Source organism: Lynx rufus, unplaced genomic scaffold, assembly GCF_022079265.1.
Source record: "Lynx rufus isolate CCGP_SWC_20201006 ecotype Redwood Valley unplaced genomic scaffold, mLynRuf1.p SCAF_4, whole genome shotgun sequence".
Classification (NCBI taxonomy): Eukaryota; Metazoa; Chordata; class Mammalia; order Carnivora; family Felidae; genus Lynx; species Lynx rufus.
This window is the reverse complement of record NW_025814856.1, coordinates 132705242-132727808: the sequence shown is the minus strand read 5'-3', so window position 1 is coordinate 132727808 and position 22567 is coordinate 132705242. Positions and strand designations below refer to the sequence as shown.

Here is a 22567-nt window from a genome sequence, read left to right as displayed (position 1 = left end):
TAAACCTACACAATGTTATATGTCAATTATATCTCAATTAAAAAAACTGTCCAATGCAGCAGAGAGAATTGGCAGATTTCAGCTTATAAGACACCTTCTAATTTGATATAGGCTGATCTCTGGTGACTTGTGAGAGCAATGACAGGACAGTGATGGGGCAATCAATCACACTACGGTATGGAGCAAAGGAGATGTGAGAAAATAGAGGCAAAGTGTGTATAAGCCCCATTAAGATGGTTGGCAGGAAAGAAAAGGAAGGAGTTGCCTTGGTAGCTTGAGTTATAACAAAATTAGAAACATATTTCTGAAGATTGCCAAAAAGTCTTGAGCAGCTTTTAAAGCTGAAAATTTGTAAAAAGGAAATTTAAGGTGCAAGAATATGATGAGAAAGTTTCAGAGAATTATAGAGATTGGTATCAAGAATCTAGGAGATGAAGTCAAAACAGAATAAAAATAGGTGAAGTTCCTACCCTCAGACAAGATATAAAAATGTAAATAAGTTTGTAGAATCAACCTCTCATTCTTTAGAATGATTCACCAGTAATAAAGAATACCTACAATGTTTACTTGACTTAACTCTTTCGTTTATACTTTTATTAACTAAATTCTATTTAAGACATACTCAGTTTAAACAGTAAAAGTATTAATAGATTTGGAATTTTATAAGGCTGCCATAAGGTTAATCTTCCAAGATAAATAATCTTCCTGGAACCTTTGTAGTCATTTTTATCTCAATAGTTCAAGGCTCTTAGAAGATTTTACCAACTATCTCTTAAATACGGCGTTATTTTGCCTATTAACAGAATAAGACCTTAAAAATAGAGGAAAAATAGCTTAATTTCCATGAAAATTGCAAAACCAATTTACTCATTACTTATGACCATTGGAAAATTTCATTCTATTTCTTAAATTAATATTTTCCCAATAAAAATACAGACCATGAGCAAGACTTTGTTACAGAGTGTAAATATTAAGAAAACAACCTAAGGCTGAACTCTACTCACTGCTATGTAAATTTATTCAGCTTTGGATAATTAACAGATGGTTTTTCTATATTCAGTGTTTATTATCCTATAATCCTTGCTAAAATGAATAAGTATTTTATATAATATTCCATCTAGAAATATAACCAAAAGGTAACAATTCATTCAATTTATAGTCTAATTAAAATTCCTTATTAACATGCATCATTTTTAAAGGAAAATGAGCATTCTGAAATCTAAATGGATTAAGACTAGCATGTTTTTTCCATACATGTTTTTGTACATGTTTGTTTCATAGACAAAATACTATGTAAATAGATTATAGAAAGCATTTTTAAAGTACCTACTTTCTACTGGGCATTTTGCTGATTAACTCATTTATTCCTCATGACAACCATCTGAGGGAGAACCTGCTATCTTTATTTTACAGATGAAAAAGTGAGAAAAGAGGTTAAGTAATTTTCCCAAAGTCATACAACTACTGGATGACAGAATAAGGATTCAAACCCAGACTGTGTGGCTACCAAGTGTGGCACTGTGGATGCTGTGCTATTCTGTCTTCACTGGTTTTGACTTATGGATTAAATACCTGGCTTGGATTAATCGCAAATAACACCAAAAACAATTCACTGAAAAACATGTATTCAATAACTAAACAATCTTGTGTATATAATTTGAAACAGACTATTTGAATTGAGTGAAATTATTGCATATTCTGAAATTGTGTAGACAAGCCCTTTGCTAGGCACAAATAGACAATCACTAAAGGTTAGCTTCTCATTTCAGTAAGCAACTATTGGGATTTGAATTCATATTCCTATGAAGGTTGCATTAACTCCTTCAAGATCTAAGAGTTATCACTTAATATGTTAATGTATTGGGGGGCGCCTGGGTGGCTCAGTCAGTTGAGCGTCCAACTTTGGCTCAGGTCATGATCTCGCGGTCTGTGACTTCGAGCCCCGCATCAGGCTCTGTGCTGACAGCTCAGAGCCTGGAGCCTGTTTAAGATTCTGTGTCTCCCTCTCTCTGCCCCTCCCCTGATCATGCTCTGTCTCTCTCTCTGTCAGAAATAAATAAACATAAATTTTTTTAATATGGTAATATATTGGAGAAGTAATTTATCTTGCCTTTCTCCTTAGGAGTATTTGAATAGAGAATCTAACAATTTTTTGGGTATCTATACCATATTAACCTCTTTCTGGAAAAAAAAAAAAAAAGACCTGTAAAGTTCTCTAGGACTATCCACTTTGATAGCAGATTTTTTCATGTACCCAAAGAAATATCCCAGCTCATTGCTGCTTTGGTAACCATGGACTCCAGAGCAAAGTATTCATAAACAGGAAGCTGAGTCTCTGTGGTGTCTATCCCCTGACTAGCCAGGCAAGAGATAAGCTCTCTTTAACAAACAGCCTTCCTGTACATATGGTTGGAGAGACATGAGCAACCCATTTTTATACAAGTTCTTAGCCAAACAGACCTAACTTGAACCTCTATTAATCTTGTATGTATGTTTTATTATTCAATTTTTCAAGGGTTCTAAACAAAACCATTTTCATTAATCTTTATTTAAGGAACATAGAAAGAGCTTTCTTGTGTCACAAACTCTAAACCATTTGATTAAATTCCATTGATTGATTTTGATTGAAGGCTTTTTCTCTTATCTTTACCGATCATAATCTAACATTGACAGTACTGTAACTTCAATTAATACTATTTAATATAGATACAAGTGTTATTTGAATCCATCAACTACCTGTAGTAATTTTCTCTTTGGGGGAAAACATAATTCATATCAATGGGAAAACCTCTATATACTCCTTCTCTTTGTAGCGATGAGTGAGAGAGACAAAAGTTAAGACTCAGGGTTAAAGGGAAATTGCTTAATAAAGCATTTCACTAAATTTTTGGATATAAAATAGAAGTCCAAAACTGATCTTGGACTGGGCTAGAGGACTCTGACTTACTCTGATGACAATTAATAAAGCTAGAGACAAAGTTAGCAACAATGACTAAAACACTCCTTTTAGGAAGAGAAATGTCTTATATTCAGTTACAAGTCTCTTGCCCTGTGGTTTAAAACATTCTCATTGGTTCAAAACATCAAGGTTCACTCTTTACACCTGAAAACTTGGTCTACTGAGAATGTGTGAGTGAGTGAGTATGTGTGTGTGATTTAAGGGATGGAGATCTGTCTAGGCATGTCATGAAACAGAAAAAGGAAAGCATATGTGACATTTCAAAGTGATCCAGAAAGAGACCAATTTGCCAATAAAGAACATGCAGCCCAAGATGTCTAGGAAAAAAGGTAAACAGCCCCATTCAGCCACACTTCATTTGGATTTTAGGAACCAGTGCCCCCTGGCAATCATCTGAGTAACCCCAAAAAACCTTGGTGTCTGTAACATTACTGTCACACCTGCTATAAATTTGAACTATACAAACACTTGTGTACCCAATACCAGGATGACAAGAATATATATTTTATTTATATTCATCAATTCTGATAGACTATTTTGTTAAAAGAAAATCCCTTAATATTATTTAAGAATAAAAAATAAAGTCATGCTAAATTTATTTTCACATTTGTCCTTCTTCTAGCCTCTAATATTACTTTTCTCTTGCATATAGAGAGTTAGAAATCAGAAACAAATGATCAGTCCTAAATTATATAATTTTAGTGATTTAATTACTTTGAGACAAACTAAACATGTTCATTCTCAACCTTCACTTAATTCAATTTATGAACCATTCATTGAAAAATAAAGCTAAGAGTGATCTATATAACAATAATCCCAACCCTAATTTTATATCCCTTCCTTCTTTTATTTTCAGAAATATTTGTTAATAGCATATCATGTGTCTGGAACATTATACACCAGTGGGAAAAGATCCAGAATAGGGTGTAAGTGTGTACAATCAAGGGAGGGCTTACTCCTCAGACCATCTTAACCTAATGAGCTCCAGCCAAGTGGACATCGCACCCTCTACACATCAATCTCAAATTATTTTTCCTGCACTTGTATTGTTTTAGGTTTCTACAAAAATCTCTCTCAAAAGAGTACATCAGGTGCCTAAAATTCTTTTTTCCCTCGCTTTTCAAAAATTATGATGAAGATATAATTGGTACATTTGTATTTAGTCTTTTAGAATGAGTGCCCCTCCTATGGCATTGACTTCATAGGGATAGAATCAAATGTTCAAATTTGATTCCAAAATTACTGAATTATTTTAGTTTTTTCCTTTCCAGTATCATTTCAAAACTGAACAGCAATAATAATATAATCACTCTATATGTTCATATGAAAATTCCACTTAAAAACTTTGGGCTATATTCCTTCTAGACAAAGGACAAACATAAAATTCATTAATCCTGTTCTACAGAACACTGTCATTAGAAGCGCTACAATGAGTTGCCATAGTGGCAAAGAAATATTCACGGTTTTTTTGAAAATACCAATTCTAAGATATGTTGAATCATCTCTAAAACACTATTTGGGATATTTTCAGAATATTGAATGTGTTCTTGTTCATACAATTACCTGAGGCAAGTGCTTCCTTAGTGGTCTGGTGAACACAATTCTGTCACGTGAATGGGATGATTCACATTCACAGGTCTCTTAAATCAGAAACAAAGTGCGACCTTTTACAAATCCCAATCACATACATTTTCTCTCCATCTGGAAATTACATATCCTGTACCAATACCCTTTGCTTCTAGTCATTGTTAAGAGAAGTGACAAATCATTCTCTTTATGATTTATATGGCCTGGAAGGAACGATGACTATGTTTCTTCCCTAGTTTAACTCATCAAGATGGATTTAAAAGTGCCTGTGCTGAAAGTGAATGCTACAATGATGTCACAAAATGAAAACAAAACCCCCGTAGCAGGGATGATAATTTAAAAGAGGAATTTACTTCTTAGATTTAGTCTTTTTTATCCTTTATAAACACACATTTTAAAATTACCATTGTGACAGACAGAATAATGGCCTATGAAAATGTCCACATCCTAGTCCCTGGAACCTGTGAATATGTTACCTTACATGGCAAAGGCAACTTTGCAAATGCAATTAAACTAAAGACCCTGATATGGGGGGATTATCCTGGATTACTCAGTGTAATCACAAAGGGTCCTATAAGAAGGAAGCAGAAGGATATGTTACAGAAGGAGATGAGACAATAGCTGCAGAGCTTGGAGTGATGTGGGTCCACTCCAAAGAATGCAGGCAGCCTCTAGATGTTCTAGACATTATAAAAGCAAGGACAAAGACTTTCCCTTAAAGCCTCCAGAAGGAATGTAGCCCTGCCAATCCATTTTAGATTTCTGACCTCCAGAAACACAAGAGCATAAATGGGTGTTCCTCTAAGCCACTAAATTTATACCAATCTGTTACAGCAGCCGTAAGAAACTTATGCATCCATATTTTGTATTTAAAAATAAAAGAATGTTTGGTTATGATGAATGGATAAAGAAATTGTGGTTTATATACACAATGGACTACTACGTGGCAATGAGAAAAAATGAAATATGGCCTTTTGTAGCAACGTGGATGGAACTGGAGAGTGTGATGCTAAGTGAAATAAGCCATACAGAGAAAGACAGATACCATATGGTTTCACTCTTATGTGGATCCTGAGAAACTTAACAGGAACCCATGGGGGAGGGGAAGGAAAAAAAAAAAAAAGAGGTTAGAGTGGGAGAGAGCCAAAGCATAAGAGACTGTTAAAAACTGAGAACAAACTGAGGGTTGATGGGGGGTGGGAGGGAGGGGAGGGTGGGTGATGGGTATTGAGGAGGGCACCTTTTGGGATGAGCACTGGGTGTTGTATGGAAACCAATTTGTCAATAAATTTCATATATAAAAAAAAAATAAAAAAAAATAAAATTTAACAAAAAAACTTAAAAAAAATAAAATAAAATAAAATAAAAAAATAAAATAAAAATAAAAGAATGAATTCTGCTGTCACATTTGTAGGAAAATATTATAGTTTAATATATGTGACAAAATACCTAGAAGTATCATCTTAGATAAATTGGTTTTACTTAATTTAATAAATTCTCAGACCATCTATATCAGTCATATAAATAAAAATTCAATCTGCACCATTTTCCTCCCTTTTAAGAAGAAATAATAGAAGACTAAGATGTTGTCCAACCTTTAAAAGGGAGACTTTCCAATGGCCTATTCTTCTTTCAACCTCTAATAGTAATAAAAGATTTTCCTTTAAAGTGAGGGTAAAATTTCTTGCTCCATTGGGGAAAACATAAAAGCGTTTGTATATTACCACTTATTTCTTTAGAACAAGTGTAATAGCATTTCATGAGCAGAGTAAATGCATAAATATGTCTTGACAAAAGGAACTGTGATTGGTAGTCCTTCAAAGAAACTTGCATTCATTTTGGTGGCAGTAAAATATTGCATACCCTCTTAAAAGCTGAAATAATAATGTCTGAAATATGTACGTGAAAGCCCTTTGAACATGCATCACATGGAAGGGATCACAACCACAAGAACAGACAGCATTCAATTCTGAAATGCTCTGGGTTTTGCAAATAAAAAAAAGAAGATAATTTATTTTTTTAATGTTTTTATTTATTTTTGAAACAGACAGAGACAGAGGATGAGCAGGGGAGGGGCAGAGAGAGAGGGAGACACAGAATCTGAAACAGGCTCCAGGCTCTGAGCTGTCAGCAAAGAGCCCGACACGGGGCTCGAACTCACAGACTGTGAGATCATGACCTGAGCTGAAGTCAGACACCCAACTGACTGAGCCACCCAGGCACCCCAGAAAAGAGAAGAGAATTTAAAATTTTGAATGTATGCAGACCTTTTTCAGGGAAGCACTGGAAAATGTTACAATGCTGATGCATGTGAACAGAGATGAGATAATTCATTGTCATTGGTAAGCGGAATAAAAGGTACTGTATGAAGAAAAACAAATATGTTTCTCAAAGCAAGTAATAATTCTAAAACTACATAGTCAAACTGGTAATCATGACCAGAACTAACTGCAGGTACCAGATAGAATATTAGTAATATTTTGAACTCCTACTGCCTTTTTCTGACTGCCCACCCCCACTTTAAGTACATATGTATATTAACCTTTTATAACTTTATTTCTTTTGTAGTTAACTAACTGTTGCCCTGCAGAGGAATACCCTTATCTTCCTGCAAAACAAAACTTCTCTCTCATAACTAAAGGAACAGTCAATCTTTAAGATCCTTTCTTGGACTGCTATTCTAAGGCACCAGTTAAGCAAAGAGCATCTCAACTGAATTACATCATCCTGGTAAAAAAAAATATAGTTTGGGAGTGTAAGTTCAAAACAGGCTTAGCTAGATATACTCTTTTTCAACCATTTACTATAGAAAATGGCTCCTCCTTTTGTGCCTAGTCCGTACTAGAAGTAAATGTAGAGATAATAAAGACATTCAGTATAAATGTAGAATTCACATGGAAGCCAATTTTAGAGAGAAGGGGAAAAAATCCAAATATCTTTAATCAGCATATCACCATTAGAACAACTGTTTGCAACCCTGACAGAATTATAAATCAATTACTGAGAATTCTCTCAATTTACCTCTGATGAGCATATGCATGTGAAATACAGGAGAGTAGACCAAGCTGCTAAAGATAATTGTTCACAAAGCATTTTAACCTACATTTCAGCTGATTATTATTTCAGCTGATTCACATAACCACCTTCTTAAATGTATGTCACTAAACTTAAAACAGACTAAGGGCCCAAAGAACTTAATTCAAAGTCACATATCCAGTAATTATAATGATCTAGAGGCAAACCCATACATGTGGACTTCAGGACCCGTTTTCAAATTTCAATTATTTATTCATTGTATTAGTAGGCTGTTTTAACATAACCAGTGCTGTCAAATTAAAATGCCAAAAATAACTATACAATCCCAAAGTTGCTAACCCTTACAGAAATATTGTGAGGAAAATTAAACAAAAAGCATGAAAATGTATTGAATATTGCAGTACCTAACAGAGTAGCCCAACTGTTGGATGGACTCAAGGTCAAAAGCAGAAAATTAGATTGAATAATAATGACAGGTTGCTTTTTCATAAGTGACCCGAGCACAATGCTATATTCTGGTATCATAAATAGTTCTGCAGTATAACAGCCGTAAGCCTCATCCATGACATTGATAATGACATTGGAAAGTGATAAACAACAAAAAAAAAGTTGATTTTATGGAAGGACACATTCTATTGAGTTGGCTTTATGTTCTGTTATTAATATTTCATTGGAAGATAGGATGGATCAATTGTGGAAAATTTTGCTGTGAGTCAATGCCAAACCTGCCAGGTAATGTTTAGTGATCAGGGAGCTTCACAGAGGGGGTGGAAACTGTGATGAGGGTTGCGGGAGAACTATATCCTTTAAAAATACAGTTCCATAATCCATTTTGTCTCTGTTCATTGTCAGGATCAATAAAAATGAATGTCACAATCAGTTTGACTCAACTAGTTTTAAAATAAACTCTCCATTCTAAAAATACTTACAGAAGAAGTCTGCCAGTTATAAAACAGAAAGAGAGAGAAATTAAAAGGATCATTTGATACAAAAGCATTGCAATAATTATCACAATGCATATCATTATCTTTTTCATTACTAATCACTGTTCATTTTGGCTGGTTCACTTAACTGACTATTTTCAATCACTACATTTTTTCAAATTTAATTTAACTAAATGTAGTGATGTCAATTATAAGCAGTGAATCAAGGAGAAACTAATGATTATAGATAATGTAATTGTCCTGGTTAGTTGCTCCAGGAGAATGTGCTAAAGCTTTATGAAGAGGAAAGCACAAAGCCAAAAAGCAGTTAATATGAGTACAGTAATATTTCTTCTTTCAAGTCTCTTGTATTAACATTGATTAAATACCTAGAATGTACTAGCATCTGGTTAGATCATGTAAAACTTCACTGTTTTCACCAGTAAGGACATTAAATAAGGGCCATAAAGTTCTAAGTTACAGATAGCTACTGATCCTGAGCTTTCATCTCTAAAAGTAAAAGTTGTTAAAAATGTCTACTAGGGATGATATTATGCTAATCACCATTAGCTTAAGGGCACAGTTATCTTTAGCATAAGGGTATTGCATTATTTACAATACATGTAAGATATTATCAATTAATAAGAGGATCTGACCTGATTTTTTTTTTCTGCTTAAAAAAAGAATTTAGGCACTGACCTTAGTTACCATATTCTCTATTCTACTAGTTCAATAACTTGCCTCAAATCTCAGTGTAATCATTTAATAAATTGGGTAATCCCAGAACCCCGACATTCCCCTAATGTTTTGCCAAAGCTAGAGGTGAGGTTGGCTAAGAGTCCTCTGCAAGTTAGGTTCATTCATATATGTTGGCCCCAATAAAGGCCCCAGTTTAGGTCATTAATAATGTCATGTTCTTTATATACACAGCTGCAGTTCTGATTATATATCAGCAGTGCATGCTCTCAGGATTGATTTTCTAGTAGAGGCAATAGATTTTGTATTAACCCCAACTGTATTTTCTCTCCTAAGTGAGACAGCTGACCTGGGTTGGAAATGCAAATTGTGGTTCATATCAAGCCAGCAAATATGTTTTGACTCAAGTGCCAACTGAAATGTCTCAATATTCAAGCTCAGTTGGAAAATGCTCTGTAACTGATAATCATTATCTGCCAGGAGCTCAGGAGGGGACAGCAATTGCAAATGCACAGCACAACTTATTTATCATTCCTGCTGAGAACCTAAACTGTTAAGCTAATCTTATTTTTATATTGTTTTAATCAGTTGAACCTACCAGTAACGTCATGAAATAACCAACTAACCAATAAAAGTGGTCTCTGTAAACACTGAAAAGCTAACCGGGGAATTTTTGAGATGTTGATTTAGCATTCCTCTTCACACGCCTCCCCGCCACCACACACACACACACACACACACACACACAATATAGGGATATAGAACTTTAATTTTTTCTTAGAAATACTAGGGGAGAAGAATAAATTTGATCAAATTGAAAGAACAATCAAATTTAGTCCTAAAGGTTACTACTTCATTAACAATACTAGCATTACTAAATAAATCTGTATGCCTGTTTGTGTATATGTATGATGAGCTTCAGATTATCACAAGGAGCACGCATCATAAAGTATTATAATTCCATCCTAAAAAATGATTTAGAATTCTTAGGGATAAAACGCTGTCACTACTATTACTATGCTTTAAAAAATTATACAACCTAATTTGGAGTAATATGTGTGACATCTAAGGGTAGTTTCCCAAATATAAAATTATTCCTGCACCAAAATATAGTGAATAAAAATAAATTTACTTGCCTATTTTAATTTAAATCTGGGAAAGGGAACAGAAAATGGTGTTTTATTTAAAAACAATGAGACAATTGGGGATTTAAAACTTTCTCTGCCTTCTGCCTTTGTTGCAACATGTATAAGGAGTAGCTCTGTGTTTTATTTTTTAGTAATCCATTTTTTTCAGTCTCCAAAGCCCCATACAGTTGCTCAAGGCAAACAAGATGTTTGTACATCCAAACAGATCTCATTCTCAGATTTTACCCCTAAGGCTATCATATTTAAAATCTGCAGTAAGAAGACCTAAAGAATTTGCTAGTACCACAGTTCATTTACATGAGTGATTACACCAAAAATAAAACCTAAAAATTTGTATCATATCTCTGATGACAAGAAAGCAGTAAAAGCACATTTAGTAGAAAATATGCAATAATGCTAATTGCATTAGCGTTCCTGTTTTTCTTCATTTTATATTTCTTAATGTGGCTATATTACATATACAATGAAAATGTTATGCAATTGTTTCTAAAACTGAGTCTTAGAAATCTAAGTTACTTGATACAGCTTTACTCTTTTTAAATCATTCTTTCAAGAAGGTAAGCTGGTCCCAGTCTGCTACTCCCAAACTGAGGTACCTAAAACACCATAAAATGATTTTAAGGAGGAGGAGAACATGTCAAAATCCAGCTGATGAACCAGAAATGTCCATTACAAGTGGCAAGATTAGTTCCTTATTAAAGACCACATATCTTACAATTTTTTTACTAAATATATCTTATAATTTCCTAATAAGAAAGTTATATCCTAGAATTGAAACATGGCAACCTTTTTCTTTTCATCAATCCTATGATGTATTACCATAAAATGAATATTCCAAGAATTTGTTTAGGTATATATTCTTTTAGCTCTCAGCTGGTAATACACACATCCCAGGAAATGTAGCAAACTTCTTAGTTCAGATATTTTTGAAATTTGCCTCTGGAAATAGATGATTTTCTAAATGATGTCAGCTGTGATGAGCTTTGAAACTGGAGGCCTGGAGTTCATCACCAATATTGTCAACAACTCAAATCAGTACAAATAACTAAACAACTCCTGTGATCAGGTATTTCCTAGCTGCTGGGACATAAAGAAGTATGAGACACAGACTCTGTTCTACTTGCTGTCCATTTGGGAGTAGTCAATTAGGCTCTTTTCATTTGCAAGAATCAGAAAACTCAAGATTAAGATAGTTTATTAATTAATATCAATGGAGCGCATACAGATAAATGAATTTCAATTTTGATTAGGTATCTAAGTTGACTTAATTCTCATGCTGCCTTTTCTTACAGCGGTAAAATGGCTGCAGTGTCTCCAGGTTCATATCTGCACACCACAAGAAAGAGGGCTTCTTCATACTCAACTATCAAACAAAGTCCTATTTGGACCAAACCAAAATAATCACTGTGGCTATGAAAATATCAAGTAATTAGTTAGGCTTCAGTTACAGTCCATCCTTGAACCAATCAATAAGATTATATTGACTGGCAATTATCAATCAGAGTCAACCACCGAGGCTGAAGATAAAGTTCATATCATCCATATTCCATGGATACCATACAAAGGCAGAAGATTGAAATATATGCTAGGGAGGAAACTTCAAGTTTTATTAGAGTGGTCAATATGGTAATAATGAAAAGTAGTAACAAGAAGTCAATAGAGTAATCTAATGAAAATATTGTGGACAATTTTGGAGTATAAAGTCTTAACATTTGTTTTGTTTTTTTATGAATATTTGTTGAATTATCATTCACTGAATTTAATTCACAATTAATTGCTAATATAATAGTAAAAAAATATTTTGTAGTTCAGAAAGATAAAAGGATATCTGTTAGTTGTGGTAATTCTGGAAAGGCACCTGAATAAAAGGTCTTGAAGAGGTGAAGGTTAAAGATACTCTGGCTTGTGTAATTGAGAAGGCACCCTAGTGGAAGAAAAGGCTCCAGCAAAGAGAGGTGTGAAACAGAACATATTTCCTAGAATAATCTAACCTAAAATAATAAATTGCAGTGCCTTGTTCAAGTCTTATATTTCTAAAGTACCTATGTACTTTGACTCCTATTTTTGGAAGATGCTACAATAACCATTAATGGAGACTTGCAGTTTTTGCTGCAATTATACCTTCCTACCAAGACTGAATTAAATTCAAACTACACAAACTACACACACACACACACACACACACACACACACACACATTTCTATTTTTACGATAGTTCAACAGGAGATTTGAGAACATAGTCACATTGGCCATCTCATGTAATAATTTTAACCAAACAATATAGAAGACTAACTGAATGTTACTCAAGAAAACCTGGGACTCTCTAGTTGCAAGACTATGCTACCCAGTGTATTTTAAATGGTAAAGTATATTCTAGGTAACGTTATGTCAGAAAATCTTGTCAGGTGGAGTGCGTCTGAGTTTCTTTTTCCTATTTATTCTCATATCAAAAGGAAATGGCAAAACCTGAAACTCCTGTACTCTCTGACCTCATCATTTAATATTATTCCTTCTACACAAACCAATGTTGACAAAGTTACCAGCTTCTAACTAGAAAATTATTGAGTTCATTGACTCCTCAGATAAACTCTTCCTAGAAAATAGGATAAATCTGTAAGTTTCAATTAACTACAGTCTAACTATAAAGAATCCTCAACCAGAGGATCTCTGTATGGTGTATAGCTTATTGAGGGGATATGAGAATTATGAGGAAACAAGTTTTCATAACGGATCAAGGAACTACATCACTTTCAAAGTAATGTCCAAGATAATTTACTCAGGCCTCCATTCATTTATTCAACAAATTGTTTTTGAAAGCTTACTATGTATGTGCTAGGTATCATGCAAGATATTGGGTGAACACAAAATTAAGACTGATATGGATTCTGCTCCAAAATAGGAGAGACTAGCTGGGAGAGACAAACAAATTGGCAATAACAATACCATAAGATGCATGAAATAATGGGAGCAAACAGTATAGGTATCTAGCTTGCAATTACAGAATTAAAGAAGCCATCCTAGAAAAAAATTTAAATGCCTAAGCTGAGAATTAAATGATTACTAAAGTTATCTAATCAAGGAAAAGGGATCAGAAAGAAATAATATGCAAGGGCCTAGAGGCTAGAGAGGATGCTACAAACTCTAGAAACGAAAAGACCTCATGAAAGAGAGCTAGCCAGGTATTCATGATATATAGCGAATTATGGCCTGATAAATTAAAAAAGAAAAAATAAAAAGGAGGAGGAGAAGGAAGAGGAGGAGCAGGAGAAGGAGGAGAACAACAACTAGGTAACCATGCCAAGGATGTACAGAACACCCAACTTTTGCATATCCCACTAACTAGTACAAATAGGGGTCTTTATTATAGAAGTAATTTTTCATTGGTTCAAGAAATAAAAGGAAATAGACTGTAATTGTTTAAGAAGAGACCAAAGCTTGAGCAAGTACTAAAGAATGACAAGACAGCTACATCTATAATCACCCCTTAACCAAAGGAATCAAGTCCTACTGGTGTTCTTACAATTCTAATGCAGAAATCTGAGAGATACACACCAACTATAAACATTCTTGAAGACAGATTCATTCCTTTAAATGAGCAGATTCATTCCTTTAAAATACTGGAATGTCAAAGATAATTTATTTAGGCCTCCATTCATTTATTCAGCAAATTCTTTTTGAAAACTTACTATGTATGTGCTAGGCATCATGCAAGATATTGGGAGAACATAAAATTAAGATTGATATGGATTCTGCATATTGAGATTTACATTCTCGAAGACCGATTCATTCCTTTAAAATACTGGAACCCTTAGAGAATCACTGAGCCAGTCCACTAACAAACAACTAGATCAGTCTAAGAGGTCTTATTCCAAACTTAGCTCTCAAATAAGAAAGAGTAAGTCCTCTTTTCTCCTCTAATATTTTTGATCACAAAATTATACAGAACCTATAGAATTCTAAGATTAAGTATATTCAGTTTCTAAAAAGTTATCTCTATTCTAAAATCATTTACAAAATAAGATAACAAGCCCAATGTAAGGGAAAAAAATATCTGTCTTTATTGAACATTAAAAATAAGATATGATATATTGAGATACAATTTAAGACTTATTTTGAGTTTCAATTATCTCATTTTTTTCAAGTTTTTATTTAAATTTTAGGTAGTTAACATATGGTGTAATATTAGTTTCAGGTGTAGATTTAGTGATTCAACACTTACATACAACATCTGAGGCTCATCTCAAGTGCACTCCTTAATCACCATCACCTATTTCACCCATCCCCTCACCCACCTCCCCTCTGGTAACCATCAGTTTGTTCTCTATAGTTAAGAGTCTGTTTCTTGGTTTTCCTGTTTTCCCCCGTCCCCATGTTCATTTGTTTTGTTTCTTAAATTCCACATATGAGTGAAACCATATGGTGTTTGTCTTTATCTAACTTATTTTACTTAGTTAGCCTAATACTGTCTAGCTCAATCCATGTCATTGAAAATGGCAAGATTTCATTCTTTTCTTTTTTATGGCTGAGTAATGTTTCATTTTATATAGATAGATCTCACATCTTCTTTATCCATTCATGAGTTGATGAACACTTGGGCTGTCTTCCATAATTTGGCCATTGTAGATAATGCTGCTATAAATATCCAGGCTCCTGTCTCCCTTTGAATTAGTATTTTTTATCCTTTGGGTAAATACCTAGTAGTGCAACTACTGGATCAGAGGGTAGTTCTATTTTTAACTTTTTGAGAAACTTCCATGCTGCTTTCCACAGTCTGCATTCCCACCAACAATGCAAGACTTACCATTGCATTTTGCAAGGGTTGGGGCATTTTAAGGAACTGTTTCTAGCTAGAAAGACTGGTATCCTTCCAAGTCTAGCATTTGGGGTATGGAAAATTGTTGTGGTGTGCAGTAAGGTTTTTGTTTTGGTTTTGGTGGTTTTTTGTTTTTGTTTTGTTTTGCTTTTGCGTTTTCTTTTTCTTTTCCTTTGGTCTCCTGGTTTTTTCCTAACCCCTTCTTTTCTCCTACATTGGCCAGCTTGGGCCTTCCCTCCATGTCATCCCCTTACGAAGGCACCCACACCCCACCCTCTGTTTGCCTGTAGCATGCATCCAAGGCCAGAGCTCAGGACTGCCTCCTCTGTCTTAAGAGCATGGGAGCTAGGGAAGGGGCTTTTACGAAATAACAAAAGGAAAAAAATAATAGTCTTCAGCAGTTTCCACCTACTCAGATCCTCAAAGGCTGCAAGGTTTTGATGATCTAGATTCATTAGGAATGTCTCCTTGCCAGCTAGGACCAAGCCCCAGGCCTGCTGAGAGCCAAAGGCCCTCCCAGTGCCTAGGTTTCCACCACCCCAGGGACCTTGTCTTACAGAGGCCCAGGACTGAGGATGCAGAAATCTGGGGCAGGTACCATCAAGAAGCCCGTCTCAGGAGCCAGAACTCCTTTGCCAGCATAGATTCAAGTCAGGATTGCATAACTAAAGCATTTTCAGTTTTGGGTTTTTTTTTTGTTTTAGTTTTTTTCCCAAATATAATCTGTAGTTGTGTGTGTAGTGCTTTGCCCTGATATGTGTGCTCTACAATAAAAACCAAATCTAATATATTTAGAAACAGTTGTCCTTTTCCCTACATACTTGAAAATACCTGCTGTTTCTTGTATTGTTGATTTTAGCCATTCTGACAGCTGTGAAGTAATACCTGATTGTGGTTTTGATTTGTATTTCCCCGGTGATCAGTGATGGTGAGCATCTTCTCATGTGTCTGTTGGTCATCTAGATGTCTTCTTTGGAAAAGTGCCTATTCATGACTTCTATCCACTTTTAATTGGATAATTTGTTTTCTGGGTGTTGAGTTTTATAAGTTCTTTATAGATTTTGGATACTAACCCTTTACCAGATATATCACTTGCAAATATCTTCTTCCATTCCATAGGTTGCCTTTAGTTCTGTTTAGTTTAGTTCCTTTAGTGCTTCCTTCACTATGGAGAAGCTTTTTATTTTGATCTACATATTTAATGCAATCCCTATCAAAATAGCATCGGCATTTTTTTGCAGAGGTAGCAAACAATCCTAAAAATTGTATGGAACCACAAAAGAGCCCCAATAACCAAAGCAACCTTGAAAAAGAAAAGCAAAGCTGGAGACATCACAATTCTGGACTTCAAGTTATATTACAAAGCTGTAGTGATCAAGATAGTATGGAATGGCATACAAATAGATACATACATCAATGGAATAGAATAGAAAACCAAGAAATGAACCCACAATTATATGTTCAGTTAATCTTTCACAAAGCAGGAAAGAATATCCAGTGGAGGGGCACCTGGGTGGCTCAGTCAGTTAAACGTCTGACTTTGGCTCAGGCCGTGATTTCACAGTTCATGGGTTCCAGCCCCACGTTGGGCTCTGTGCTGACAGTTTAAGCCTGGAGCCTGTTTCAGATTCTGTGTCTCCCTCTCTCTCTGCCCCTCTCCTGCTCATTCTCTCTATCTCTCAAAAATAAATAAACATTAAAAAAATTAAAAAGGAAAGAATATCCTGTGTAAAAAAGACAGTCTTTTCAACAAATGATGTTGAGAAAACTGGACAGCAACATGTAAAAGAATGAAACTGGACCACTTTCTTACACTATACAGAAAAATTAATTCAAATTGGATTCAAATTATTTTCTTACTGTCTAAGGCTTCCCCCACACACATTATGCAATATGGAAAATATATGACAATAGTTAAGGCTAAAAACCTTGATTCTCAGGTTTATATTTTCAGAAATTGGCTAATGTGATTATTCCAAAATTTTATGATTTCAACCTATGTTTACCTATAATTTTTAAATTAAGCCACATAACTACCTATGAAATACAAGTCTGAAAAAGAACACTGACCTTTTTGCCAGCATGCAGAGCATATATATATATATATATGCGCGCGTGTGTGTGTGTGTGTGTATACATATATCTTCTAAAGGCATAAAATTCAAACTTGGCAGGTTTACAGATTTCAGTAAGGAAAATCAAGCCAACTTTTAGTAAAGCAGTTGAGCAATTTTTAAGCAACAAAGTTCTGAAACAAGAATATGAACATATAAAACTTTTCTGCAAAGGTTCAAGGGCAGTTGAGTAGATATAGCTATTGCTGCTGAAATAAACATTATATGTAACAACCCAAAATATAGAAAGCCAGCTCTCCAGCTCACCTGGACTCAGGTTAGATAGAAGTGCAACAAATGAGAGAAACAAGGCTTCACTGCTTTACTTCCACCCATTCTTCACAAAATCAGCCTATAGTTTTGAGACCAAACTATAAAGGTCAAGTCCAATAGAAGTGTACCAATTGTTAGAATTAGCAGCCTTAGAAATTCTCTGGGAGATGAATTACCCCTAGAGTACACTGAATAAAAGTTAAATGCTTTGCTGCCCATGATATCAAGGGTTCTTTTTCCTACATGAAGAACTTCAAAGATGGGTTTCTAAAAGCATGATGCATTTAAATAGCCACACCTACACTGCAGTCCTGATAATGAATGAAAACCTCAATATGTATTAGTATTCAATAACTCCCTGTGAGACACATTTGGCACCCACTATCTCATTCCTCTGTACATCTTGTTAACCAGGAAATGTCCAGGTATTTATAGCATGTCTTTATAAAGACCATATAAATATAGGAGGAACCTACTCTACTAATAAGTCCATCAAAGGTTATTCTTCATTTCTGTCACTGTATTTTTGATCTCTAGCATTTCTTTTTGATTCTTTGTCAGGATTTCCATCTTTCTGCTTACATCACCCATCTGTTCTTGCTTGCCATCTCCTTTACCCCTTAGAGTAATTAGCATATTAATCATAGATATTTTAAACTCCTAATCTGATCGTTCCAATATCCCTGCCATGTCTGGATTTGGTGCTTGCTCCGTCTCACTTAATTGTATTGTCTTGCCGTTTAGTATGTCTTGTAACTTTCTCCTGATAGCTGGACATGATGCCCTGAATAAAAGGAGCTATTGTAAATAGTCCTTTAGTGATGTGATGGTAATCTGTTGAGGGAGGGAAGCAGTCTATAGTCCTATAATTAAGTCTCAGTCTTTTATGAACTTGTGCCTCTGGACTGTGGACTTCACACATGCTTCTCAATACCTCCCCCCCCCAACTTAAATAGGACAAGATGGCTAGAGTAGATTAAAGTTAGATATTTCTCTTCTCTTATATGGAATCTAGATCTGATTGGAATTATTTCCTCCCCAGCCAAGTAAGTTAGGCTTTCATAAAACCCCAGCACAATAGACACCAGATGATTAATTTCTCCTGAGTGCTCTGGTGTATTTCAAAATGGTTCCTTTTCCTCGTCCCCTGCTAGAAAAAGGAAGGAATTTTTCTCCAATATTTACTGTTGAGAACTGGTCATGCTCCTGGAAGTAATATTCACAGTGATCTAGAGATCCCCCTATGACAGAGTCGACCTGGAGTTTTTAACTCTCAGAGTTGTCCACACTGAGCTTCCAACAATCTGTCAATTACAGTTCAAGTTTCCTACCCTTATACTTTCCACTGGTAAGTCTCTGCTCTGAGAAGCCATGATCCCTGTATCCACCTGCCTGTCTCTCCAATCTTGGGAGCATCATCACAGGGCACTCTGTGTTCTCCCATCTCTTACAGATCCAAGAAAAGTTGCTGACTTTTCAGTCTTTCCAGCTTTTTACTTCTTGTTAGGATAGAGTGGCGACTTCTAAGGTCCTTACATGAAGAAAAGGAGTAACCGAATCGGAGGATGTTTCAATCCTTGTATGCATGACAGCATTGTTTATAAAGCAGAAAAATTGGGGAAAAACGAAGAAAAAAACAGAAAAATTGTGGTCTAATCATAAAATAGAAGACTCTGAATAAGTTAAAATGAATAAACTAAGAGGTATATGTATAATCATGCATTAACCTCAAAAATATTTCGAACTTAGCATGCCATTCACATAACATTTAAAATTTTAAAAATGATCATATATGATTTTGATACAATAGTTTATGGAATAAATTTATTTTTTAAAAATAATCTTGCACGAGGCTAATAAATACTGAATTCTTAGTTTTTCCTTCTAGTAGGTTTGGGAATTAGGATCAGGAAGAATTCCCAGAAGGCAGTAACTATAACTATATTTTCTTTAATTTGATGATGTTAAACAAATGTAGTTACAATATTAAAATTTCTTAAGCCTGTGTGTGAGAGTGAAAATATTCTATATTCTTGTTTCTGCATGTGAAATATTTTATCTTAAGAATTATTAAAGCTGTGTTAGTTTTGGAAGCTAATTATTCATGATTCCTACATACTATCATTTAGTCTTTTGGCCAAGAGAGCCAGTATAGCTTTATGATTAAGAGTCTATACTCCACACTTGTCTTGATGAACACTGAAAATATATAGAACTGCTGAATCACTATCTGGTACACCTGAAACTAATATAACACTGTATGTTAGCTACACGGGAATTAATTTTTTAAAAAAATGGGCAGAGGGGAAAAAATAGAATCTGTACTCCAAACTAAAAATGCCAGAGTTCAAATCCCAGTTCTACACCTAAACATTTTTGTGTCATTAAGCTAGTTAACTAAGATAGCTAAGCTTTAGTCTATATGTAATTCTGGGAAAATAATATATCTTATATTCTATGGTTGTTAAAAGTGCTATGAAAGGCAGTAAATGAAAATACCTTCCTTCTTACTTGAAAAAAGCATTTTAAAATGTTGACTGATATTAGGGACAATTTAATGTGTATTTCATACTTTCCTCTTTTTCCTTTGGTCATCACAATCTAATGTATCTTTATAATCTCTTTAGGAAAAAGATCTCTTTAATTACAAGTAAGTATATATTTTCTCACTTCTTTCAATACATTCTTCATACCAGCTGACCATGTATTTATCTTGCTGTTCCCCAATCTGCTCAGTTTAGTCTATGAGGCTATGATCATCCTGTTTCCTCTTAAAATTTTCTTTCTCCATGGATTATCCAACTCTTATTTTCTTTGCAGCCTACATCAAGACCAACTTCCATAATGAAACTTCCTGCAATCTTACCAGCATACCTTGCTCTAAACAGCCATGTCTGAATAAAAACATATTACTATCAATGACAAACAATAATTTCAGGGTCTCACATTTTATGACACTCTACAGTTTAAAATCACTTACACATTATGTCACTCATATGACATTCAGGTGAAGTAGAGCTATTGTGCAGAACTAATTTTATATCTGCTGACTCTAAGTTTAATAGTTTGCATCACTTCATGTATTTAAGTACTAAGATCTCTTCAAAAAGTTCGCAGTTAAAGCTGTACCTCACTACTACTTTTTATAAATACTTTCCCTATATAAGGCCTGTTAAGAAACTGTCAACCAGAAGATGTGTTAGCTACAAGCATAAACTGACCAGTGATAATAAAAATGAACCATCAGCTATCTTGTAATGTCTTGCCGGAGCAATGTGTTCAGAGACCTGCCTATCCAGATTCATGCCCAATAGTGGGTTAACATGTAACAGAAATATTCCATTAAAAAAACATGGAGAAGGGAAAGGTGGACAGTTTGAAATTATATTTATGCTACATAATCCCTCTAATAGAAATCCCCATCCAAGTTGGTTGCAAGTATTATAGATAGAAGGATCCTACATAGAAGGATCCTATACAAAAGACCCTGACTCTCCAAGGAAGACCTGTTCACACTTCAATCAACTCATTGTCCATAGGGTAAACATCTCATAACAGCCTAAAAAGAACTAAACCTCTGCCTACATAGTGTTCCTATTTGTTGGATTTACATGACCAAAAGGCCTGACCTTGAGGAGCCCTATTGGCCTAGGATCAAGGAGTAGGGGGATAGAAGTCTGGGGACACACACACACACATATAGTTGGACTCTGCCAATAAGTTAATAAGGCTTTATAAACTATAGATCTCTGTCAAAAACCTTAGAGACTGTAATGCAGATAAAGACATTATGTATGTAAAAGACATACTTCACTGCCAACATGACTTGGAGTGCAAATACCTAAGAGAATAGGCTTTCCTTGACATTCGTGGGTTAAACTCAAAGTAAAGTCAAGAACGTAAACTGGATGTTTGAGGATCCACAAAAATTCTGACTGAGAGCTCTCATTTATAAGAACATGGATGGACCTAGAAGATATGATGCTAACTGAAATAAGTCAAACAGAGAAAGACAAATACCATATGATTTCACTCATATGTGGAATTTAAGAAACTAAACAAAGAAACAAACAAGCAAAAAACAGACTCTTAAAAACAAAACAATCTGATGGTTGCCAGGGGCATGGGGGTGGGGGATGGGTGAAATAGATAAAGGGGATTAAGACTCTTATCTTGATTAGCAGTAAGCAATGCATAGAATTGCTGAATCATAGTCACTATATTATCTACTTGAAACTAATATAACATTGTGTGTTAATTATACTGCAATAAAATTTTTTTCAAAAAAACAGGGTTATCAAGGCTGACTCTATCTTTTTACACTCAGTACTTTATTGAATGCTGCTGCCAATATGTATAAAAGAATTACCCCTGTGAAATAGAAATTTATGAAAATTTAAAGTAGATGTTAAGGACTGATAAAAGTAGAAGTTTGTATAGTATAGCATGTGTTATAGGGATAAGCTTTTGTACAGGCTTCAAATTTAGTTCTCTTTTGAATATTCACTGGTTCATGAAAAGTGGTTTAGAAAACCATCCAAAGATTCATACAAAAATGAACAGACATTCTGGAGTCTGAAGGAATTTATACTTGAAGATACTCCAGTCAGCAGGGGGTCATGTTGAGCATTCTGCAGACAGAATTGTTTCAAATCTGTAGCTGCCTAGGAAACCTTCAAATGGTTGAGCCTGACTAGGCTACCAATCAGAGCTGTTGAACCATTTTCTTCATAGTGGTGATGGTGGAGGAACCAGACATTGTGCTCCAGAGAGCCAGCAGATTCATCAGTGGTGGATACATAGGTCAGGCAAGGCTGACTCTCTATCAAAGGAAGCCAATGACTTCAACAACACAAAACTATCCATGGTGCTGAATTTCCAGCCCCTACACCTGATTCACCAAGGATGATTAATTGGGGAGCTAGAAATGAAAAGACTGAATTTCAGAAGTTAACAAATAAATAAATATGACTACTTGTTTGAATTTATGTATGAATGTGCTCAAAGCTTAAATAGA

General features: G+C 34.8%; 1 pseudogene; it reads right to left on the bottom strand.

Annotated features, from left to right (window-relative positions):
* Positions 1-22061: 22061 nt before the first annotated feature.
* On the bottom strand, positions 22062-22309 carry LOC124523453 (guanine nucleotide-binding protein G(I)/G(S)/G(O) subunit gamma-5-like; annotated as a pseudogene).
* Positions 22310-22567: the final 258 nt, after the last annotated feature.